Source organism: Mesoplodon mirus (genome assembly GCF_964341445.2).
Source record: "Mesoplodon mirus genome assembly, chromosome: 2".
In the NCBI taxonomy this organism is placed as follows: Eukaryota; Metazoa; Chordata; class Mammalia; order Artiodactyla; family Ziphiidae; genus Mesoplodon; species Mesoplodon mirus.
Genome location: NC_138977.1, coordinates 210411418 through 210437987, shown reverse-complemented (window position 1 = coordinate 210437987; position 26570 = coordinate 210411418).

Below are 26570 nucleotides of genomic sequence, written 5' to 3'. Positions count from 1 at the left end.
TATTTCAGGATCCCATTGAACACACTACTCTACCTTTAGTTGTCATGTCTCCAAGGGTTCCTCTTGGCTGGGCAGTTTCTCAGACTTCCAATGCTTTTGATGACTTTGACAGTTTTGAGGAGTACTGGTCATTAATTCTGTAGACTAACCCTCAGCTGGGTTTTATCTGATGTTTCTTTTATAATCTGCCATGTTTCTTCACTGTAAAGTTACTCTTTTCCCCCCTTTCCATACTGTATATTTTGGAAGGGAGTCACTTTGCACAGCTCACCCTTAAGTGTGAGACTCCCTCCGCTCTTGAGGGTGCAATGGTTTACTCATTTTTTTTTTTTTTTTTTTGGCCTTGTGGCATGCAAGATCTTAGTTCCCCGACTAGGGATCGAACACGTGACCCCTGCTGTGAAAGCTCAGAGCTCTAACCACTGGACCTCCAGGGAATTCTCAGTGGTTTACTTCTTTTTTTTTTTTTTTTTTTTTTTTTAATTAGTTTCTGCTTTATAACAAAGTGAATCAGTCATACATATACATCTGTTCCCACATCCCTTCCCTCATGCATCTCCCTCCCTCCCACCCTCCCCATCCCACCCCTCCAGGCGGTCACAAAGCACCGAGCTGATCTCCCTGTGCTCTGCGGCTGCTTCCCACTATCTATCTACCCTATGTTTGGTAGTGTACAAATGTCCATGCCTCTCTTTCGCTTTGTCACAGCTTACCCTTCCCCCTCCCCATATCCTCAAGTCCATTCTCAAGTAGGTCTGTGTCTTTATTCCCGTTTTACCCCTAGGTTCTTCATGACATTTTTTTTTTTAAATTCCGTATATATGTGTTAGCATACGGTATTTGTCTTTCTCTTTCTGACTTACTTCACTCTGTATGACAGACTCTAGGTCTATCCACCTCATTACAAATAGCTCAGTTTCATTTGTTTTTATGGCTGAGTAATATTCCATTGTATATATGTGCCACATCTTCTTTATCCATTCATCCGATGATGGACACTTAGGTTGTTTCCAGCTCCGGGCTATTGTGAATAGAGCTGCGATGAACATTTTGGTACATGTCTCTTTTTGAATTATGGTTTTCTCAGGGTATATGCCCAGTAGTGGGATTGCTGGGTCATATGGTAGTTCTATTTGTAGTTTTTTAAGGAACCTCCATACCGTTCTCCATAGTGGCTGTACCAATTCACATTCCCACCAGCAGTGCAAGAGTGTTCCCTTTTCTCCACACCCTCTCCAGCATTTATTGTTTCTAGATTTCTTGATGATGGCCATTCTGACTGGTGTGAGATGATATCTCATTGTAGTTTTGATTTGCATTTCTCTAATGATTAATGATGTTGAGCATTCTTTCATGTGTTTGTTGGCAGTCTGTATATATTCTTTGGAGAAATGCCTATTTAAGTCTTCTGCCCATTTTTGGATTGGGTTGTTTGTTTTTTTGCTATTGAGCTGCATGAGCTGTTTATAAATTTTGGAGATTAATCCTTTGTCAGTTGCTTCATTTGCAAATATTTTCTCCCATTCTGAGGGTTGTCTTTTGGTCTTGTTTTTGGTTTCCTTTGCTGTGCAAAAGCTTTGAAGTTTCATTAGGTCCCATTTGTTTATCTTTGTTTTTATTTCCATTTCCCTAGGAGGTGGGTCCAAAAGGATCTTGCTGTGATTTATGTCATAGAGTGTTCTACCTATGTTTTCCTCTAAGAGTTTGATAGTTTCTGGCCTTACATTTAAGTCTTTAATCCATTTTGAGCTTATTTTTGTGTATGGTGTTAGGGAATGATCTAATCTCAAACTTTTACATGTCCCTGTCCAGTTTTCCCAGCACCACTTATTGAAGAGGCTGTCCTTTCTCCACTGTACATTCCTGCCTCCTTTATCAAAGATAAGTTGGCCATATGTGCGTGGGTTTATCTCTGGGCTTTCTATCCTGATCCACTGATCTATCTTTCCGTTTTTATGCCAGTACCACACTGTCTTGATTACTGTAGCTTTGTAGTATAGTCTGAAGTCAGGGAGCCTGATTCCTCCAGCTCCGTTTTTCGTTCTCAAGATTGCTTTGGCTATTCGGGGTCTTTTGTTTTTCCAAACAAATTTTGAAATTTTTTGTTCTAGTTCTGTGAAAAATGCCAGTGGTAGTTTGATAGGGATTGCATTGAATCTGTAGATTGCTTTGGGTAGTAGAGTCATTTTCACAATATTGATTCTTCCAATCCAGGAGCATGGTATATCTCTCCATCTATTTGTATCATCTTTAATTTCTTTCATCAGTGTCTTATAATTTTCTGCATACAGGTCTTTTGTCTCCTTAGGTAGGTTTATTCCTAGATATTTTATTCTTTTTGTTGCAATGGTAAATGGGAGTGTTTTCTTGATTTCATTTTCAGATTTTTCATCATTAGTGTACAGGAATGCCAGAGATTTCTGTACATTAATTTTGTATCCTGCTACTTTACCAAATTCATTGATTAGCTCTAGTAGTTTTTTGGTAGCATCTTTAGGATTCTCTATGTATAGTATCATGTCATCTGCAAACAGTGACAGCTTTACTTCTTCTTTTCCGATTTGGATTCCTTTTATTTCCTTTTCTTCTCTGATTGCTGTGGCTAAAACTTCCAAAACTATGTTGAATAAGAGTGGTGAGAGTGGGCAGCCTTGTCTTGTTCCTGATCTTAGAGGAAATGGTTTCAGTTTTTCACCATTGAGGACAATGTTGGCTGTGGGTTTGTCATATATGGCCTTTATTATGTTGAGGAAAGTTCCCTCTATGCCTACTTTCTGCAGGGTTTTTATCATAAATGGGTGTTGAATTTTGTCGAAAGCTTTCTCTGCATCTATTGAGATGATCATATGGTTTTTCTCCTTCAACTTGTTAATATGGTGTATCACATTGATTGATTTGCGTATATTGAAGAATCCTTGCATTCCTGGAATAAACCCCACTTGATCATGGTGTATGATCCTTTTAATGTGCTGTTGGATTCTGTTTGCTAGTATTTTGTTGAGGATTTTTGCATCTATGTTCATCAGTGATATTGGCCTGTAGTTTTCTTTCTTTGTGACATCCTTGCCTGGTTTTGGTATCAAGGTGATGGTGGCCTCGTAGAATGAGTTTGGGAGTGTTCCTTCCTCTGATATTGTTTGGAAGAGTTTGAGAAGGATGGGTGTTAGCTCTTCTCTAAATGTTTGATAGAATTCGCCTGTGTAGCCATCTGGTCCTGGGCTTTTGTTTGTTGGAAGATTTTTAATCACAGTTTCAATTTCAGTGCTTGTGATTGGTCTATTCATATTTTCTATTTCTTCCTGAGTCAGTCTTGGCAGGTTGTGCATTTCTAAGAATTTGTCCATCTCTTCCAGGTTGTCCATTTTATGGGCATAGAGTTGCTTATAGTAATCTCTCATGATCTTTTGTATTTCTGCAGTGTCAGTTGTTACTTCTCCTTTTTCATTTCTAATTCTATTGATTTGAGTCTTCTCCCTTCTTTTCTTGATGAGTCTGGCTAATGGTTTATCAATTTTGTTTATCTTCTCAAAGAACCAGCTTTTAGTTTTATTTATCTTTGCTATCGTTTCCTTCATTTCTTTTTCATTTATTTCTGATCTGATTTTTATGATTTCTTTCCTTCTGCTAACTTTGGGATGTTTTTGTTCTTCTTCCTCTAATTGCTTTAGGTGCAAGGTTAGGTTGTTTATTCGAGATGTTTCCTGTTTCTTAAGGTGGGATTGTATTGCTATAAACTTCCCTCTTAGAACTGCTTTTGCTGCATCCCATAGGTTTTGGGTCGTCGTGTCTCCATTGTCATTTGTTTCTAGGTATTTTTTAATTTCCCCTTTGATTTCTTCAGTGATCACTTCGTTATTAAGTAGTGTATTGTTTAGCCTCCATGTGTTGGTATTTTTTACAGCTCTTTTCCTGTAATTGATATCTAGTCTCATAGCATTGTGGTCAGAAAAGATACTTGATACAATTTCAATTTTCTTAAATTTACCAAGGCTTGATTTGTGACCCAAGATATGATCTATCCTGGAGAATGTTCCATGAGCACTTGAGAAAAATGTGTATTCTGTTGTTTTTGGGTGGAATGTCCTATAAATATCAATTAAGTCCATCTTGTTTAATGTATCATTTAAAGCTTGTGTTTCCTTATTTATTTTCATTTTGGATGATCTGTCCATTGGTGAAAGTGGGGTGTTAAAGTCCCCTACTATAATTGTGTTACTGTCGATTTCTCCTTTTATGGCTGTTAGTATTTGCCTTATGTATTGAGGTGCTCCCATGTTTGGTGCATAAATATTTACAATTGTTATATCTTCTTCTTGGATCGATCCCTTGATCATTATGTAGTGTCCTTCTTTGTCTCTTCTAGTAGTCTTTATTTTAAAGTCTATTTTGTCTGATATGAGAATTGCTACTCCAGCTTTCTTTTGGTTTCCGTTTGCATGGAATATCTTTTTCCATCCCCTTACTTTCAGTCTGTATGTGTCTCTAGGTCTGAAGTGGGTCTCTTGTATACAGCATATATCTGGGTCTTGTTTTTGTATCCATTCAGCCAATCTGTGTCTTTTGGTGGGAGCATTTAGTCCATTTACATTTAAGGTAATTATCGATATGTATGTTCCTATTCCCATTTTCTTAATTGTTTTGCGTTCATTATTGTAGGTCTTTTCCTTCTGTTGTGTTTCTTGCCTAGAGAAGTTCCTTTAGCATTTGTTGTAAAGCTGGTTTGGTGGTGCTGAACTCTCTCAGCTTTTGCTTGTCTGTAAACGTTTTAATTTCTCCATCAAATCTGAATGAGATCCTTGCTGGGTAGAGTAATCTTGGTTGCAGGTTTTTCTCTTTCATCACTTTAATTATGTCCTGCCACTCCCTTCTGGCTTGTAGAGTTTCTGCTGAGAGATCAGCTGTTATCCTGATGGGGATTCCCTTGTGTGTTATTTGTTGTTTTTGCCTTGCTGCTTTTAATATGATTTCTTTGTGTTTAATTTTGGACAGTTTGATTAATATGTGTCTTGGCGTATTTCTCCTTGGATTTATTCTGTATGGGACTCTCTGTGCCTCCTGGACTTGATTAACTATTTCCTTTCCCATATTAGGGAAGTTTTCAACTATAATCTCTTCAAATATTTTCTCAGTCCCTTTCTTTTTCTCTTCTTCTTCTGGAACCCCTATAATTCGAATGTTGGTGCGTTTAATGTTGTCCCAGAGGTCTCTGAGACTGTCCTCTGTTCTTTTAATTCTTTTTTCTTTATTTTGCTCTGCAGCAGTTATTTCCACTATTTTATCTTCCACCTCACTTATCCGTTCTTCTGCCGCAGTTATTCTGCTATTGATCCCGTCTAGAGTATTTTTTATTTCATGTATTGTGTTTTTAATCGATGCTTGATTCATCTTTAGTTCTTCTAGGTCCTTGTTAACTGCTTCTTGCATTTTGTCTATTCTATTTCCAAGATTTTGGATCTGGGAAATAGAATCTTGGATCATCTTTACCATCATTATTCTGAATTCTTTTTCAGGTAGACTGCCTATTACCTCTTCATTTGTTAGGTCTGGTGGGTTTTTATCTTGCTCCTTCTCCTGCTGTGTGTTTTTCTGTCTTCTCATTTTGCTTATGTTACTGTGTTTGGGGTCTCCTTTTTGCAGGCTGCCGGTTCGTAGTTCCCGTTGTTTTTGGTGTCTGTCGCCAGTGGCTCAGGTTGGTTTAGTGGGTTGTGTAGGCTTCCTGGTGGAGGGGACTAGTGCCTGTGTTCTGGTGGATGAGGCTGGATCTTGTCTTTCTGGTGAGCAGGTCCACGTCTGGTGGTGTGTTTTGGGGTGTCTGCGGACTTTTTATGATTTTAGGCCACCTCTTTGGTAATGGGTGGCGTTGTGTTCCTGTCTTGCTAGTTGTTTGGCATAGGGTGTCCAGCACTGTAGCTTGCTGGTCGTTGAGTGAAGCTGGGTGCTGGTGTTGAGATGGAGATCTCTGGAAGATTTTTGCCGTTTGATATTATGTGGAGCTGGGAGGTCTCTTGTGGACCAGTGTCCTGAAGTTGGCTCTCCCACCTCAGAGGCACAGCACTGACTCCGGGCTCCTCAATTTGGGATGATGTGTTGTCTATTCATGTATTCCACAGATGCAGGGTACATCAAGTTGATTGTGGAGCTTTAATCCGCTGCTTCTGAGGCTGCTGGGAGAGGTTTCCCTTTCTCTTCTTTGTTCTCACAGCTCCTGGGTCTCAGCTTTGGATTTGGCCCCGCCTCTGCGTGTAGGTCGCCGGAGGGCGTCTGTTCTTCGCTCAGGCAGGACAGGATTAAAGGAGCAGCCTCTTCGGGGACTCTGGCTCACTCAGGCCGGGCGGGAGGGCGGGGCATGGAGTGCGGGGCGAGCCTGCAGCGGCAGAGGTCGGCGTGACGTTGCACCAGCCCGAGGCGCACCGTGCGTTCTCCCAGGGAAGCCGCCCCTGGATCCCGGGACCCCGGCAGTGGCGGGCTGCACAGGCTCCCGGAAGGGCGGTGTGGGCAGTGACCTGCGCTCGCACACAGGCTTCTTGGCGGTAGCAGCAGCAGCCCCAGCGTCCCACGCCCGTCACTGGGCTCCGCGCTTTCAGTCGCGACTCGCGCCCGTCTGTGGAGCCCCTTTAAGCAGCGCTCTTAATCCCCTCTCCTCGTGCACCAGGAAACCAAGAGGGAAGAAAAAGTCTCTTGCCTCTTCGGCAGCTCCAGAGTTTTTCCGGACTCCCTGCCGGCTAGCTGTGGCACATTAGCCCCCTTCACGCTGAGTTCTCGCCGCCAGCCCCAGTCCTCTCCCTGCGCTCTGACCGAAGCCCGAGCCTCAGCTTCCAGCGCTGCGCGCCCCGGCGGGCGAGCAGACAAGCCTCTCGGGCTGGTGAGTGCCGCTCGGCACCGATCCTCTGTGTGGGGATCTCTCCGCTTTGCCCTACCCAGGTATGTGGGGAGTTTCTTGCCTTTTGGGAGGTCTGGGGTCTTATGCCAGCGTTCAGTAGGTGTTCTGTAGGAGTTGTTCCATGTGTAGCTGTATTTCTGGTGTATCCGTGGGGAGGAAGGTGATCTCCGCGGTTTACTTCTTATAAGCTGAATTCTACTTTAATCCAGGGCAGTTTGCTGTTTGAGAGAGGCCAGAAGTGAATCACCTGGAAACTCGGAGACCACCCCCCAACCCCACTTATTCTGTGAGTAGCCGTAGCTCTCAGAAAGGCATTGAATAAGTAGAATAAATTTAGATTTTCATTTTGGAGTTGGGCGGGAGTTCACAGTTTCCCCTCAGAACAGTTCTCTTCATTCTTATGCATGTGCTTCTTTATTTTAAATGATGAGTGTGTTTTGTTTTGGGGTCAACATTTTTTTTCCCTGATTCACTATTTTCTTATAAATGATGAATCCTTTTAGAAAAAAGGAAAATCCATTAGAAGCTATCTCAGTAAACTCCCACTACTTTACTACTTTTAATATTTAATGTCTTTTTGTACAATTATTTATTATATTGTGCAACATTATATTTAATAAAAGCAATATTCTAAAATCAGAGATAGAAATAATCTAGGTGTGGGTCTGATGCACTGAAAATTATACCCTAAATTTAATTGTGGTGTGTGTTGAAGAATTACAAACTAAGCTGAATTCACAGTCTCACTAAGTCAAGACAGGGCACTGATTTGGAAAGACTAAGAGCCTGAAAGTTGGAATGGAGATATTTGGGTGGACACATACGAAGCTGAGAATCTCAGTCCCCTGCGTCTCTCTGAGCCTCCCTTCCTAGAAGATGTGGCCTTCCTTCCTGTGTCTTAGAAGGCTAGATTTCCCTTACTTGAAGATCTTGTGATAACCTTACTAATTTTCTCTGTTAAATTCATTCTGTTGAAACAGAATATGAGTTTTATTTTCCCACCTGGTCTCTGAATGATACACCATCCTAAAACATCATTTTATTCTCCTTGAAAATATTTCCAGGGCCTGGGGAAAAATTGGTAATAATGATTATCCATTAGTCTACATAACCATTGGATTTCCACTTTACACTTTTAAAAGAGCTTAGTATATTAAACATTTCCCCCCAAATTTCTTAAATATGGAAACTATATTTAGATGTTATAATGACATCTCCTCAAAAGTAGCTGGTTGATGTTATAATGACATCTCATTATATATATATATATATATATATATATATATATATATACACACACACACACATATACATACATATATGTATCTTTTTTCCCCTTTGATTTGCAGCAATAATAGCTATCGGTGAATCCAACTAGTTAAAATGAAGCCTTGGTCTCCACCTACCCCTAAACCTGAATTTTCCCTGTGTCTCTTACTATTAATATTATAGTCATGTAAACTGTGAACTTAAAATTAGCTTTAACCTCTTTATCCTGTGAGCTGTCAAATTCTAAGCAGTTTAGCAAATGTTTGTGGAACCGTTATTCAATAAGCTCTCATTACCTTATTAAAAAAATGTTTGGGTCTTCCCTGGTGGTGCAGTGGTTAAGAATCTGCCTGTCAATGCAGGAGACACAGGTTTGAGCCCTGGTCCGGGAAGATCCCACATGCTGAGGAGCAACTAAGCCCGTGTGCCACAACTACTGAACCTGTGCTCTAGAACCTGTGAGCCACAACTACTGAAGCCCGCGCACCTAAAGCCTGTGCTCTGCAACAAGAGAAGCCACCGCAATAAGCCTGTGCACCACAACAAAGAGTAGCCCCCACTTGCTGCAACTAGAGAAAAGCCCACGTGCAGCCATGAAGACCCAATGCAGCCAAAAATAAATAAAAATTAGAAAAAATTTTAATCTTAAAAAAAAAAAGGTCACTCATTCCTGATCCTGCCATGGTGCTACGCATAAAACCTGTCTCTGAAACATGCTACATCCTTATTCACGTCTTTCAGTTCTACCATTGTATTCCATCACTGCAGCATTTTTACTGGTCTCCCTGACTCCTTCTCTTCCCTCTCCAGCTTATATTTGTTGACAGAATGTTAAGTCAATTTCTCTGGAGATGCCACACATATTTTGTGACATTAAGAGAATATCAATATAGCTCAGGACTTTGGTAAAGAGAGAAGTAGCACAGCCTGTCTCATCTGACTTCTTTTGTTAATACTCCTGTATCTGAAGGACACAAAGTAGTTGAGTCAGAAGAATTGGACAACACAATGGTTTCATTGTTCTTTACAGAGTCATTTTCTCTGGTCTTAATAGTATGAAATTTATCAAGGATAAATATATTTGCCATGCTTTTAATATGAAAAAATATATGCATTCACATAAGTAATAACTGGCTCTTGCCTCAGCTGTTCATGATTTTGGTAAGGTAATGCATGCTTCACCGGCATCTCCTGGTATCTCTGATAAAAGACCTGGAAGTTACAATGGTGAATTGACTTTTTGCTAATGAAGAAAAAGATCCAAGGCTGAACTGGTCTTTGCTTATCCAGAGCCCATTTTAGTTTACCAAAATTCAATTCGCTTGAGATGAAAAGAGAATTGACTTTCTTATTTTCATTGTCCTATCCTGCAGGGAAAAATAAACTAAAGAGGTGAACGGAGCTGCCTCATCATCACAAAGGGCTGGCTCTGCCCTTCTACAGCTAGGGAGGCATCAGAAATTGAAATTTACAACATCATGGGCACTTCCCCTCCTCTGAAATAGGTCACTCTGGCTGTGTTTGTATCTTTGGGTTTGCTTTACATAGTCATCACATTTCTGCCTAACCAGTTTCTTATAGAAAACTCTGTGTGTCTCTGAGATCATAGTTTCACTGAACATGAGCAGGCAGCATAAGGCATGAATCAGATATTATTCCATTTGGAAAATATATTTCATTCAGGCTTTCTCTACCCTCCTCCCCTCCCCCTTATGCCTGTCCTTTGAATTAATTACACTTCTATACTCACAGAAGCCATCTCACAGCTCAAGGGTGAGGCAGGAGACTGTCAATCACAAATTTTCCATTTAAGACTTTACTTGAGATGGTGCTCAAAGACCTGGAGCAATTCAGTTCTCTTCCTGGGGGCACTTCTTTCGTGTCTTGCCAGTACTCTTGATCCTAAGAATGGACGTTATTTGTAGGCAAGAAACACTTTGTGGCTCTGTGTACATGTAGTGGTTAAGAAGCTTTGGGGTACTCTCACCACTATTATTCAACATAGTTTTGGAAGTTTTAGCCACAGCAATCAGAGAAGAAAAAGAAATAAAAAGAATCCAAATCGGAAAAGAAGAAGTAAAACTGTAACTGTTTGCAGATGACATGATACTATACACAGAGAATCCTAAAGATGCTACCAGAAAACTACTAGAGCTAATCAATGAATTTGGTAAAGTAGCAGGATACAAAATTAATGCACAGAAATCTCTTGCATTCTTATATACTAATGATGAAAAATCTGAAATAGAAATTAAGGAAACACTCCCATTTACCATTACAACAAAAAGAATCAAATACCTAGGAATAAACCTAACTAAGGAGACAAAAGACCTGTATGCAGAAAACTATAAGACATTGATGAAAGAAATTAAAAATGATACAAACAGATGGAGAGATATACCATGTTCTTGGATTGGAAGAATCAACATTGTGAAAATGACTCTGCTACCCAAAGCAATCTACAGATTCAATGCAATCCCTATCAAACTACCACTGGCATTTTTCACAGAACTAGAACAAAAAATTTCACAATTTGTATGGAAACACAAAAGACCCTGAATAGCCAAAGCAATCTTGAGAAAAAAAAACGGAGCTGGAGGAATCAGGCTCCCTGACGTTAGACTATACTACAAAGCTACAATAATCAAGACATTATGGTACTGGCACAAAAACAGAAATATAGATCAATGGAACAGGATAGAAAGCCCAGAGATAAACCCACACACATATGGTCACCTTATCTTTAATAAAGGAGGCAAGAATATACAATGAGAAAAGGCAGCCTCTTCAATAAGTGATGATGGGAAAACTGGACAGCTACATGTAAAAGAATGAAATTAGAACACTCCCTAACACCATACACAAAAATAAACTCAAAATGGATTAAAGACATAAATGTAAGGCCAGACACTATAAAACTCTTAGAGGAAAACATAGGCAGAACACCCTATGACATAAATCACAGCAAGTTCCTTTTTGACCCACCTCCTAGAGAAATGGAAATAAAAACAAAAATAAACAAATGGGACCTAATGAAACTTAAATGCTTTTGCACAGCAAAGGAAACTATAAACAAGATGAAAAGACAACCCTCAGAATGGGAGGAAATATTTGCAGATGAAGCAACTGACAAAGGATTAATCTCCAAAATATACAAGAAGCTCATGCAGCTCAATATCAAACAAACAACCCAATCCAAAAATGGGCAGAAGACCTAAACAGACATTTCTCCAAAGAAGACATACAGATGGCCAACAAACACATGAAAAGATGCTCAACATCACCCATCATTAGAGAAATGCAAATCAAAACTACAATGAGGTATCACCTCACACCAGTCAGAATGGCCATCACCAAAAAATATACAAACAATAAATGCTGGAGAGGGTGTGGAGAAAAGGGAACCCTCTTGCATTGTTGGTGGGAATATAAATTGGTACAGCCACTATGGAGAACAGTATGGAGGTTCCTTAAAAAACTACAAATAGAACTACCATATGACCCAGCAATCCCACTACTGGGCATATACCCTAAGAAAACTGTAATTCAAAAAGAGCCATGTACCACAATGTTCACTGCAGCACTATTTACAATAGCCAGGACATGGAGGCAACCTAAGTGTCCATCAACAGGTGAATGGATAAAGAAGATGTGGTACATATATGCAATAGAATATTACTTAGTCATAAAAATAAATGAAATTGAGTTATTTGCAGTGAGGTGGATGCATCTAGAGACTGTCATACAGAGTGAAGTAAGTCAGAAAGAGAAAAACAAATACCGTATGCTAACACATATATATGGAATCAAAAAAAAAAAAAGGTTCTGAAGAACCTAGGAGCAGGACAGGAATAAAGATGCAGATGTAGAGAATGGACCTGAGGACACGGGGAGGGGGAAGGGTAAGCTGGGACAAAGTGAGAGAGTAGCATTAACATATATACACTACCAAAGGTAAAACAGATAGCTAGTGGGAAGCAGCTGCATAGCACAGAGAAATCAGCTCTCAGTGCCTTGTCTCCCTCTAGAGGGATGGTATAGGGAGAGTGGGAGGGAGACACAAGAGGGAGGGGATAAGGGGATATATATATATACATATAGCTGATTCACTTTGTTATACAGCAGCAACTAACACAACATTGTAAAGCAATTATACTCCAAAAAATATGTTAAAAAATAAATAAAAGTAAGGAGAAAAAAAAGAAGCTTTGCAGTAAAACATATCTAACAGTTCTGCTCTATCACTCACTGGCTACATGACCTCTCAAAGTGTCAGTTTACTCATGTGTGAATTCACATATGCTACATAGGGATGGTTGAGAATGTAACAAGATAAACAAACTGAAAAGAAATCACAGAGTACCTGCAGGCAGGTGGCTCCAACAACATCACTTTGGATTGTTTGCTGAAAACAGACATTCCTAGGTGCTCTCTTGACCTGGTGGATCAGGATCACTCTGCTTAATCCATGTGAATTAACTTCCCAGGTGGTTTTCATGGGCAGTCAGGCTTCGAGCTGGATGGACTTGGATGAAGTAGATATAGATATATAAATATTATTCAGCCATTAAAAAGGAAGGGAACCCTGACACTTGTGACAACATGGATGAATCTTTAGGGCATTATGTTAAGTGAAATAAGTCAGACAGAGAATGACAAATACTGTATGATCTCACTTACATGTGGAATCTAAAAAAACCAACTAACAGAAACAAAGAATAGATCGATGATTGCGAGGGGTCAGGGATGGGAGGTGGGGAAAATGAGTGAAGGTCGTCAAATGGTACAAACTTCCAGTTATAAGATGAATAAGTTCTGGGAATGGAATGTACAGCATGGTGACTATAGTTAACAATACTGTATTGTATATCTGAAAGTTGCTTATAGAGTAGATTTTGAAAGTTCTCACCACACACACAAAATTATAACTTTGAGAGATGATGGATATATTAACTAACCTTATTGTGGTATTCTGCAACATATATCAGATCATTAAGTTGTACATCTTAAACTTACACAATATTATATGTCAATTATATCTCAATAAAGCTAGAAAAAAATAGAAAATGGAGGGACTGGGAATTTAACTGAATTATCCAAGTGTGTTTGTACCCTATCTCCTCATACAAAGCATTCTTTCAACAATTAGACCTTCTATTTATGTATGTATATATCTCAAGCTAGGGTCCTCCAGACCTGTTTTATTGATCTGCAAAGCCTTTTTTTTTTTTAAAAAATGGACCAGTATTTAAAAAGTTGAAAGATTTCAAACAAATATACAGATTTAGGGCTTCTTTTGGAATATTGGAAATCTTGCATTGCTGCATAGCAACAATGAGTTTGACCTCCATGGAGCCTGGTACCCTTAGATGAAGCTCACATTCTTTACATTGTCAGAATGTCCTCTGTAGATATTTACATTTTCTATGATACAGTTGGCATAGGAACACATACTTTATAAGCACTTCTATATCTACCCTTTCACCTGAACCCTCAGGTCAATCCTATGCAATAAAGAGAGCTGGTATAATCCTACTTATACATCTTAGATGCATGGAGAAGGGATGCCTGAGTCCCTAACATGGCTTAGGCAGGGGCAGTATAGTGAGGTCCTTTCTGGACCTCTGGAATCAAACTCCTTGGCTTCAAATCTCAATTTTGTCACTTAAAGTTGTATAACAATGGGTAAGAAACACTTCTGAGACTTGATTTCTTTAACTTTAAAGTGAAGATGTTGATATTGGCAGAGTCTACCTCGTAGCATTGTTTAGCAGAGTAAATGAGAAAAAGTAAGAAACCTTTTGGCAGCACGCTTAGCAAATGTTAGCTATTAATATTCCTTGCAGACTAGGAATAAGAATCTAGACTTTCAGACATTGAGTTTGAGGCTCTTCCCTTTGTGTTACATTGCCACACACATGCTGGTTCACATGCCTTCTTTGTCCCCAGTTCCTGGAATGTCACAAACTTAGGGTCTTATGGGGACCACTGATGAGGATTGTCTCATGCAGCTGCTGATGAGCACTAGATAAGCCACTGAACTTCTCAGCATCCTGCCCCAACTGAATGAAGGAAATCACATTTCATGCTTTACTAGATAAATCAATGGCCATCGGATTCCAGCTCATCTCCTTTTTACATGCTGTTGAGAGCCTTGAACAGTTTGGCTACACAAATTGTGGCTTTATTTCTGTTGAATCATCAAACTGGAAGTTTTAACAGTGCCAGAAACTTAGGCCAATAAATCACCCCCAGAGGCAGAAGCATTCACATGTGGCATAACTCATTCTTTGAGATAATGCTTCCTGATGTCTGAGGATCCCCTTGGATAGAACTGGAAAGCTTTTCTGGAAGCGTTTCTCAGAATTTGGTCCTTGGCTCACCTGTCTCAGAATAAGGTGGGGCAATTTTACAAAGGCAGATTGCTGAATCTATCAAAAATCTACTGAAATACAATCTCTTGAGGTAGGGCCCAGAACTCTTCCTTTTAACAAGCACCCTTGATACACTGAAGTTTGAGGACTACTGAACAGATGGATCCAGAAATCAAGGTTTGGAGAAATATGACAACTTGAGAACTGTTGTAGAGTTGAGAGAAGAATTGGGGTCATTTCAGCAACAGGTATTAGTATGAATCAGGTATCAGGGCAGACACTAAATAATGGGTCCAGCCCTTTAGGAGTAGGCAATTTAGACCCATTTTCTTATAAAAATATGAGAAATATATAGGAAAACAAGTAATTGCATGATTAAGTATTAATATGGGTCCTGGTGATAAATGCAGTAATGTGTCAGGAAATAGGCGACTAGTAGAGAAAAGAACGATCTTGGAAAGAGGTGATATGATTGAGAAGGAGGTAATATGTCCCAAATTTTAATCATGGCTGGGAATAAAAAGAGAATCTTCTTGTTTGAGGGCAATATGGGTAAATGTGAGGAAATGGTAACAAAAATGGTTTAGCGGTGTTTGATGCAGAATTGAATGGATGAACTTGGGATTAAGAATTCACAATTTTGTGTTGCTGCTTCTAAGAAGGATCAAGGCAAGACTGAGATCTTAAGTGTCGAAGCTGCATTCTGTCTTAGGTAAAGATTTCTTGATTTGTCTTCGGGGCACCCAAGTCTTTCTAGGATGGTGTCATTTACTGGACGTTTGGCAGTGAGTCTCTTCTTCCCGTCAAAGGCTTTGGCCTGGGAGTGTGTGGACCGGCTCTACTTTAGCAGAAGAAGATGATAAAGTGAGCTAAGACTAAACGCAGCATTTGTGAGAAGAACTAAACTCTGTACAAAGAGAAGGAAGAAGTGAAAAGGAGGGAAGACAAAAGCTAGAGATCTACCTGCCTCCATCGATGTTTCTCCCCTGTTCTCTGGGAAACCAAGTCGTACCTTTGCAGTAATCCACACATGCAGTAGGATTCACCCACGAAACTTAGCTTCCTGAAATACTTCCGTTGAAATGGGAACTGGTGGCCTCATTCACTTTAAATAAGACTAAAACTTAGAATCACATTATTTTTCCTGGTTGCATTGAATTATTGAATTGGATTGCTCTTATGCTAAATCCCAGACACTTGGAAAATCCATGCAAGATTGATTTGTGCTCTTTGTTCTCTCTATCTTGGAACATTAAAAAAATAAAGTTTGCACTTCCTCTTTATATTTTCTAACCAGATCAATATTGTTCATTTGTACTTCTCAGGGATGGCACTAGATGGCAAGGTAACACCATAGGCAGGTATGTGTAGATACAGAGATTTAGCCTGCAAAGAATGTGCTTGTAAGTCTCTGTGTAAGATGCCCGTGGCAAGTGGAAGTATGTGCTATATGTGAGAGTCTCCTGGTGGCTGTATTGTAGCAAGGCCAAACATTCCAGCTAGTGGAAGGCACAAAAGCATCTGTCCCAGGTATGGGTGTGAGAATCCTGCTTGGTTCTAGCTTTATACTGAAACTGTAACCCAGTAAGTTCATGTATGTGCTGAGCACAGTGAACCCTTGTTCTTTTTTTTTTAGTTCCCCAACTTTCATTTTTCCTTCTTTTGGTAAAGAATCTCTCCATTTGTCTCTAGAGATCCCAAGCGGCCCTACTCTCAGAGAGTGTGTTTTGGATGAAGCTGACCTCACCTCCTACTCCAGACGTGGGCATGTGACCTTAGACCTGAGCCAATCAGCACACTGTTCCCTTGGCCACAAAAAAAGTGAATGCAGGGATAGTCACAGAACCAAACTGAACCACTGAGAACTAATCTTAGGACTTGACTGAGGTAACTGGGAGACAGACATGCTACTTCTTTTCTCCTGGAATAAACAGATGCTGCCTGGAACTCTCATAGCCATGACAAGATAAGAAAGGGGCCACCACAGAGAAGAGAGACTGCAAGGTTGTCATTTGAGTCTAGAGGCAAGCCATATGGTGAGATAAATATTACCATTACCCTTGGAGTTTTTATTTTCATAAGAAAATAAAGCCTTATTATGCTTAAGCCATCTGTGGTTGGGTTGCATGCCGAGTTCTTATAAGTCAAGAGCATTTGCTTCTTTTGACATTAATCAACCACTTTAGAAATACTATCCCTTTGTTTTATATTGATTCTCAGTGGTCATTATAATTACAAATTAGTTCTAAGCTCTTTTAAGCTCCCTCAGATTCTTCTCTAGCTAATGTGTTATTAATAAACACTTAGAGACACGAGGAAAGCTGCCCATTTAAAGAACCTCACAGTTAAATCCCATCTTATTAAATCAGGGCATCCTCTTGTAAATTATTAACCACACTCTAACATAACAGCTTTGTAGTTTCTGTTTTCCATCTGCTTGAGCAGGTACCAGTCCTAAGACTTGCCCATGTCTGAACTTTGGCTGGTGGTTCTCCAGTCTCCCCACCATCAGTCACCCTCTGAAGGAACTATGGAATGCTACTTACTGATTGAAACCTATAACACCCATTTCCCTAATCCTCAGTGCTCCTTGCAGAATTTCAACATTTAGGTATCAGATTGATTTTTCATGTCAAACCATGTCAAAGAGGCTCTATGTTTGTGAATCTCAAGGCCACAGCCATAAACCAGATTATAAAATGGGAAAAAAAAATGCTCACGATGATGACGTCCTTTTCTTCCTCTGGTGAAATGTAATTATGGTGAGTGCTCAATAAGTGTTAGGGATTTGTAGCCACTTTCTAGATTTTGTTGCCTTTTGAAGTTTGTGTCACAGAAGCCAATGGGGGGGGTGAAAGGATTTAAAAAGAAAGAACTCATAAGTCCTGTCTTAATGAGGTGTCACCTCACACCAGTTAGAATGGGCATCATCAGAAAATCTACAGACAACAAATGCTGGAGAGGGTGTGGAGAAAAGGGAACCCTCTTGCACTGTTGGTGGTAATGTAAATTGGTACAGCCACTTTGGAGAACAGTATGGAGGTTCCTTAAAAAACTAAAAATAGAATTACCATATGACCCAGCAATCCCACTACTGGACACATACCCAGAGAAAACAATAATTCAAAAAGACATACATAATTCAAAAAGACACCTCAATGTTCATTGCAGCACTATTTACAATAGCCAGGTCATGGATGCAACCTAAATGCCCATCAACAAAAGGAATGGATAAAGAAGATGTGGTACATATATACAATGGAATATTACTCAGCCATAAAAAGGAACAAAATTGGGTCACGTGCAGAGATGTGGATGAATCTAGAGACTGTCATACAGAGTGAAGTAAGTTAGAAGGAGAAAAACAAATATCGTATATTAACGCATATACGTGGAACCTAGAAAAATGGTACAGATGAACTGGTTTGCAGGGCAGAAATTGAGACACAGATGTAGAGAACACATGTATGGACACCAAGGGGGAAAGCGGGGGGGGGGTGGGGGTGGGTGGTGGGTGGAGGTGCTGTGATGAATTGGGAGATTGGGACTGACATGTATACACTGATGTGTATAAAATGGATGACTAATAAGAACCTGCTGTATAAAAAAATAAATGAAATAAAATTCAAAAAAAAAAAGTCCTGTCTTATGCTGCAGAGGGGACCAGCCACAATAGAACTGTAAAGTGTCCTCAGAATTTGGCAAACTGGAGGTCATAGTGGCCTCTCCAAGAGCTGGCTCAGGAATGTGGCCAAGGCTTGACTAAAAAGGGGTAAGAAGGAGTCAATGTGGGTGACTCATGAAGTTTTGTTCGTAGGAGGAGGGAGGTGAGGTGCTCACTGGAGAAGGATGTAAAATATCTGGAGAGAAATTTCTTTGTTTTAAATTTCTGAATAGAAGTAGTTGGGACTTATTTATAGGCTAAGAGTCAAGAAAGATACTTGATAATAAAGGGATTATGAAGATGAAAAAGAAAACATGAAGAGATGTCTGTCAGGCAGGGATAAAGAAGAATGACCAGAGGAAGGCTCCAAGGAAGGATGGACAGGGTAAATCAATCTATGAGAAGTTTGTGCTGAGTGGGCACCAGGGAGAGCAGAAGAGGACCAGAAGGCCATGAAAACACAGAACTTAGTTATAATTGAGATACGGGCAGCCATCAAAAGTTTGGCAGGACATCAAGAGTACAAGTAACAAAAGACAAATAGACAAGTTGAACTTTATCAAAATTAAAAACATTTGTGAAGCAAAAGGCATTATCAAGGAACTGAAAAAATACCCTACAGAATGGGAGAAAATATTTGCTAATCATGTATCTGTTAAAGGTCTAATTATTCAGAATATGTAAAGACCTCTTAACAACAGAAAGATAAATAATCCAATTTAAAAATGGTCAAAGGACCTGAATAAATATTCTCTAAGGAAGATATACAAATGGACAACAAGCACATGAAAAGATGCTCAGCATCATTAGTTATTAGGGAAATGCAAATCAAAACCATGAGATACCACTTCACGTCTACTAGGATGGCCATCATCATCATCATCATCACCAAGAGATGAAAAATAATGAGTGTTCGTAAGGTTGTGGAGAAAGTGTAAAATGGTGCAGCCACTGGGAAAAAAACAGTTCAGCATGTCCTCAATAAATTAAACATTATCATATGTTTAATAGAACTATCACATGATCTAGCAATTCCACCCCTAGGTATATACCCCAAATAACTGAAAACAGGAACTCAAACAAATTCTTGTGCATGAATGTTTATAGTAGCAATATTCACAATAGCCAAAAAGTGAAAACAACCCAAATGTCCATCCATGAAAGACTGAATAAACAAAATGTGGTATATATCGTCATTGGAATATGTATTACTCAGCTATGAAAAGGAATGAAGTACTGATACATACTACAATGTTGATGAGCTTGTAAACATTATGTTCAGTGAAAGAAGCCAGATACAAAGGGTCACATGATTCCATTTATGTGAACAATCCAGAATAGGTAAATTCATAGAGACAGAAAGCAGATTGGTGGTTGTCAGGGGTTGTGGGGAAGGAGGGAGGCATGAGGCATGATTACTTAATGGGTATGGGATTTCTTTGGGGGTGAGGAAATGTTTCGGACCTTGATAGAGGTAATAGTTACACAACATTGTTCTAAATGTCACCGAATTGTTCGCTTTAAAACAGTGAATTTTATGTTATGTGAATTTCACCTCAATAAAAGGGTTTGTGAAGTCAGTGCTCCTGAATCCTTCATGTTTCCAGCATCCACGGGATGGAAAACTTTTGATGCAGCTCCCACTTCCTGCGGTAGTCGGCTGGGCTGTGGTTTCCTTCTTCACTCTCTTTGCTTTCCACATTTTGGGGATGCCTAATGGTTTCTCCTCCATGGATGTCCCCTTTTTCTTATATTCAAGAATTGTAATTTTCTTCAATATAATTTCAGGGATGGTTAGGGACTTGGAATAGAAGAGAGAGGCTGTAGCTTATGTTTATTTTTTTTGGATCGAATAAAAAAATCTCAAATGCCATCCTCAAATGGCTCCATCTCTTTTAGCTCAAACCCCTTTCTAAGAAGATGATTTTACTCAGGATTTGCTTCTAAAATGACTTAACTGCTTTCTTATAAAGTGCCTTGCGTATTAAGGTTTTTTTGGCAATTTCCCCCACTGCTAGAAAGAGGCTCTCATCTTTTTATCATAACCCAATGTCTTGATTAACCAGCTCCTTTGAAATGGGGCTCCTAAGGGATGCACTTTCAAATAAACCAGAGATAACTGAGCAGAAAAGAAATGAGACATAATGAATTATAAATGCAAGTGAGTTCCATAAAATAGTTACCTGTAATGAAGTGGAATTTGATGCTATCTGAACATAAAGAATCAAGCTTAGTTTACCACTACATGCAGATTTTCTTTAGCATGCCACAATTTTGCATTTTTATTGAACGGTCCCACCATTGGGAATGAATAGGGACCTACACATGTTTTTTCTACTTGTCTCTCTAGTGTGGGCTTCCAAATACTGATCTTCTAAATGTAGTTGTAAGAGTTACTTGGCATTATTGCCTCTTGGAGTTATGCCTACAGTACTCAGTTTTGGCCACTTGCTTGCAACCCTACAGGTGCATGTTTAGGAATAATCACAGCAATCCTATAGGTTTCTTTGGATGAGGTAGTACATGGAAAGTGCCTAGACAAGAATGAATCAAATTAACTGTGAGGCTGGTGTGAAGGAGCACATTATGCAGCTACTGAGGGTCCCTACCTGACTTTTGGCATCCACGGCTCAGTTAGAGTTAGTTCCCTGCACTCTGGAGCCCATACAGCACAGGGGTTAAGAGCTCTGGACTGAGACTGCCTGACATGGATTGCCAGCCACACCCTCCCTAGGGCTGTAATCATGGGCATATCACTTAACTTCTCTATATCTGTTTCCTCTTCTGTAAAAGGGAGATAATAGTGCCTACTTCATAAGAGTGTTGTGAAAATTACAAAGAAAAACACATGTAAAAGCGTGTAGAATAATGCCTGGCTCATATATATGTTTAATACTATGATTAGTTCTGAGATGGTGGGTTTGCAAATTCTCTATCTCTCTCAAGAATATCAAGATTGAACCATATTCCACATACGTCAATGCCAGCATAGTAGCAGCAGCACTCTTCCAGACACCAGGCTCCATGAAATTTGATCTCTATTTTGGGATATAAACTTTTATTTGCCCCTTGGTCTCTTTTGAAAGATACAGGAATAGGAAACATCTGGCATGTTTACTGATACTCTTCCTTCCTATACCCATGGCCGTCGTTGCTAATCAACCCAAGTACTCTCTCCAACTGACCCCAGGCCAGACCTCAGAGCTCTTCTCAACATGGAGCTTGGACAATACTGTTAACTAGAGTGAGCTCATAAGAGGTAACCTGTTGGCAATCTTTATTCTAGAAACTTAATCCAATACTATTACTACCCTTCGGGAAGGAAATTGAATGGGGGAGGGGGCTAAGGCAATCAGGAAGAGGACAAAGAATGACTGATGTTCCCCATGTCATCTGCTAAGTCATTCCCTGTCATGAACACTCATTCTTCATTACCCCCAGCATGATGATTTGCAAGAACGTAAAATGAGCTAATTTTGAAAATTTGCCAATGCAAAATCTCAAATAATAAAATATCCAGATTTATACAAGAGCTGCTATAAAAATGACAGTAGAATTTATCTGTGCAACTGGGTTGGGGGGGTGAGGGGTGGGTGCTGCAGAGAGTGTCAGTTGCTTTATGTGTGGAGAAATATTTTTGCATTCTGTATTCCAGTTACAGGAAGGCTGATAAACTCAATGCAGAGGTTATAGAGAGAAAAGATTTATTAATTGATGCATGATTTACTTTCATAGCATTGTAGTCTGGGTCACGAGATTTGTACATGAACTTTGATTAGAAACATTCTTATCCAAATTAAAGATAGAATGCTCTAAGGGGTGAAATGAAAATACGGAATGAGAAATGGAAAAGATTCCATTGGTCTAATGGTGAGTGGAGCATGGTTCTGTTATTGCCTTCCTTTAACTACTTCCTGTTTAACTTTTCCTGTGTCCAGCATTGCCACCTTGGCTCCATTTCACTTGACCCGGGAACATTTTCTTTTATTTCATTTCCTTTTGTCGGGTCTCCTCACTGGCACTGGCTCCCTGATGCAGAAGGGTCGGCTGGCAACTGGTTGTGACCCTGATCCTCTGGCCAGAGTGGACTGGCTGATCCTTTATTCAGGTTGAGTCAATCACTTTCTATCTCCCAGGAATTTGGAATTGAAATTTAGAGATTTGTACAGAGCCAGTCTTTGCCTGTGTATGTACTTATAAAATAACAATATCAGAGTTGAGGGGCCACGGTCTTCTACTACCATGTGGGTTCAGTAGCATTGAAGAGATGGAGATGTCAGGAGAAAGAGGGAGACAGTGAGAGAGAGAGAGAGAGAGAGAGAGAGAGAGAGAGAGAGAGAAACAGAGAGAAATAGCAATGAGCAACAAAGAAATGCTATATCCTGGGTTCCTTCATAGTTTTGTTTGCCAGGTCTAGTCTATTTCTGGGGACTGGCTATACTCTGGGTCAGCAAGGTGGGTTAAATGAAGCTGGCCAGGGGGAACCACAGCCTGTTAAGTCCACTATTTTTCTAGTTCTTTTCAAGTCCATCTCACCTTTTTATGACCACTGCGTTGGTGGGTCTTAGCATGGTTCTTTATTCTTAATAAAACATCTCATCATCTCCAGCCTTCAGATCATAATCCCATCCCCCAATGAAAGATGTTCCTCACACTTCAACTGACAGGTTAAGGCATGGATAGCCACATTCAAGAGAATGAAACTGGACCATTATCTTACACCATGCACAAGAATCAACTCAAAATGTATTAAAGACTTGAACATAAGATCTGAAACCATAAAAATCCTAGAAGAAAATACAGGCAGTAAGCTCCTTGACATCAATCTTGGTGATGAGTTTTTGGATTTGATACCAAAAGCAAATGCAACAAAAGCAAAAATAAACAAGTGGGATTACATCAAACAAAAAAGATTTGCGGGCTTCCCTGGTGGCGCAGTGGTTGAGAATTCGCCTGCGGATGCAGGGGATACGGGTTCGTGCCCCGGTCTGGGAAGATCCCACATGCCGCGGAGTGGCTGGGCCCGTGAGCCATGGCCGCTGAGCCTGTGCATCCGGAGCCTGTGCTCTGCAACAGGAGAGGCCACAACAGTGAGAGGCCCGCGTACTGAAAAAGAAAAAAAAAAAAAAAAGAAAAAAAGAAAAAAAAAAGATTTGCACAGCAAATCTTTGAAACCATCAACACAATGAAAAGGCAATTTACCAAATGGAAGGAAATATTTGCAAATCATATACCTGATAAGGGGTTAAGATTCAAAATATATAAAGAGCTCACACAACTCTATAGCAAAACCCCCAAACGATCCAATTATAAAACAGGCAGAAGATCTGAATAGACATTTTCCCAAAGAAGACATAAAGATGGCCAACAGGTACATGAAAAGGGGCTCAAAATCACAAATCATCAGGGATATGCAAAGCAAAACCACAATAAGATATCACTTCATACCTGTTAGAATGGCTATTATCCAAAAGACAAGTGATAACAAGTGTTAATGAGGGTGTGGAGAAAAGGGAAACATTATGTACTACTGGTGGGAATGTAAATTGTTGCAGCCACTATGGAAAACAGTACGGAAATTCCTCAAAAAATTAAAAATAGAACTATCATATGATCCAGCAATTCCACTTCTGGGTATTTATTCAAAGGAAATGAGGACATTAACTCAAAAATAGATATGCCCTGTCCCCGCAATGTTCATTGCAACATTATTTACAATGGCCAAGATGTGGAAGCAACCTAAGTGTTCATCAGTAAGTGAATGGATAAAGAAAAGGTGATTTTATATATATACATAAAATTCAGCCATAATAAAGAATGAAATCTTGCATTTGTGACAATGTGGGTGAACCTTGAGGTGATTATGCTAAATAAAATAAGCCAGATAAAGACAAATACCATATAATCTCATTTATATGTGAAATCTAAAAACAAAGCAAAACAAAAAAACTGAACTCATAGATACAGAGAACAGATTGGTGGTTACCAGGGGTGGTGAGTGGGTAAAATGGGTGAAAATGGTCAAAAGGTACAAACATCCAGTTATAAAATAAATAAGTCATGGGGATGTAATGTACAGCTTGGTAACTATAGTTAATATTACTGAATTGTATGTTTGAAAGTTGTTAAGAGAATAGATCTTAAAAGTTCTCATCACAAGAAAAAAATTGTGGGACTTCCCTGGTGATCCAGTGGTAAAGAATCTGCCTTCCAATGCAAGGGATGGGGGTTTGATCCCTGGTCGGGGAACTATGATCCCACATGCTGCAGGGCAACTAAGCCCGCACGTCACAACTACTGAGCTCGCGCACCTCAACAAGAGAGCTTGTGTACTGCAAACTACAGAGCCCACGTGCCCTGGAACCTGCGTGCCAGGTTCAACTACAGAGAGAAAACCTGCACTCCACAACTAGAGAGAAGCCCGCACACCACAGCAAAAGATCCCGCATGCTGCAATGAAGACCCCATGTGCTGCAACTAAGACCCAACACAGCCAAAAAAAAAAAAAGAAAGAAAAAGATCGTGTGGTGATGCATGTTAACTAGATTTATTATGGTGATCATTTCACAATATATACAAGTATTGAATCATTATGTTGTACAACTGAAACTAATATAATGTTATATGTCAATCATATCTCTAAAAACAAACAAATAAGTCAAGGCACTTTACATAGCATATGATTTGGATGCCAGCATCTGAGTTGATATTTTCCTCCTAGACTGGCATGCCATCACCTTGAACTTTCTCTGCCACAGTCAAGAGTGGGCATGAGATGGTCAAGTGTTTTCCCTTGGCTACCTTCCATAATCCATTCCACTGGGAATGCCTCTTTTATGCCTCTTTTTCCTGACTGAACATTATGACTAATCCTTAAAACAGCATCAAGATAGGTGTTATTATTTCTCTTTTACAGATGAGACTATTGAAGCTCACAGAAGATCATGTAATGGGACAAATACCAAATACTGTATAAGTGGTAGGGTTGGAATTTTAACCTTAGATTGTCTGGCTCAGTTTAAAGCTCAGTCACTCTTGGGTCATTTGCTTCCTTATGCCCAGTGAAGCTGAAGATGGGTTTACTTCTTCCACAGTGGGGAAAACTGCTCCCTCATCTCAGTCCTTGTGACTCCAGATCTATACTCTCTCTTATATTTTTGACTTTCAATGGAGTGTGTTAAAGTGGGGTGGGTTGGCTCAGCCCTGTGATGCTCTGGAGGATGGGTGGTTAGATGCACTGATACATGAAAGGAAAAGGCAAGAAAGAGGAAGCCAGTACTGCCCAATAGTGCCAAAACAGACCAGAGAATTCATGGAAAAGGCAAGTAACCTCCAGCTTCCCAGACATGTCCCTGACTTGGAGGAGGACTATGACAGGTGGACTTGGAGGAATACCTCCTCCCAGCTTCCATACTTTCTCATCCCTGGGCTGCAGGTTGATGTTCTGTGGTGCCTCTTCCTTGTCCTTTTCCCTTCAAGTCTGTAGATGTGGATTCAACCCTGATTTCACTGGACACCTTCCATCTTGCAGGGAGGTTGAGTTATGCACGCACGTGCTCTAAGTCTCCCTGTTGTCTCGCCTCTCCCTGGCCCATTCATTCCCGTTCTTGATAGCTCTCATTAGCTCCCTCTTCTTTCCTCATTATGGCCAGAAGAAGAAGGAAATTACCGGTTCCAGTCTGTGTCTTTCTCTAAATCACACGCTTCAAAACCCTATAATCTGTGAAGAGAAGAAATCTTGTGATTTCATTGGAGGAGATTTCATCCTAATCGAGAATCTTTCTGAGTAGATCTTTTATTACCCTTTTGAAAGTTTCATCTGGCCAGAAGACTTCCCTGCTGCCGGCCTATCACCTTCTCAGTGCATGGCTCAGACCTCAGCAACTTTTTTTTTTTTTTGTGGTACGTGGGCCTCCCACTGCCGCGGCCTCCCCTGTCGCGGAGCACAGGCTCCGGACGCACAGGCCCAGCGGCCATGGCCCACGGGCCCAGCTGCTCCGCGGCATGTGGGATCCTCCCAGACCAGGGCACGAACCTGTATCCCCTGCATTGGCAGGCGGACTCTCAACCACTGCACCCCCAGGGAAGCCCCTCAGCAACTTTTAAGGACCACTGTTTATTCTTCACATTCTGTCACCTCCACTGTGTTTACTCCTCTCCTGACTCTTGAACTGGCCCAGGTGGTCCTGGTGTCTATGCCTTTCTCAGGGACCCATTCCAGCTAAACTGAAGGAGGTTTGGTAGCTCCCTCTAAGTCCTCTCCATGTTTCTATGCCTACTGGGGGGCAGAGATGCCCAATGACAGGGACCCCACCATTGTACTCAACCTTTCCCATCTGGGTGATTTCTGAAAAAGCTTAACAAAGTCTATGAGAGTATTCTC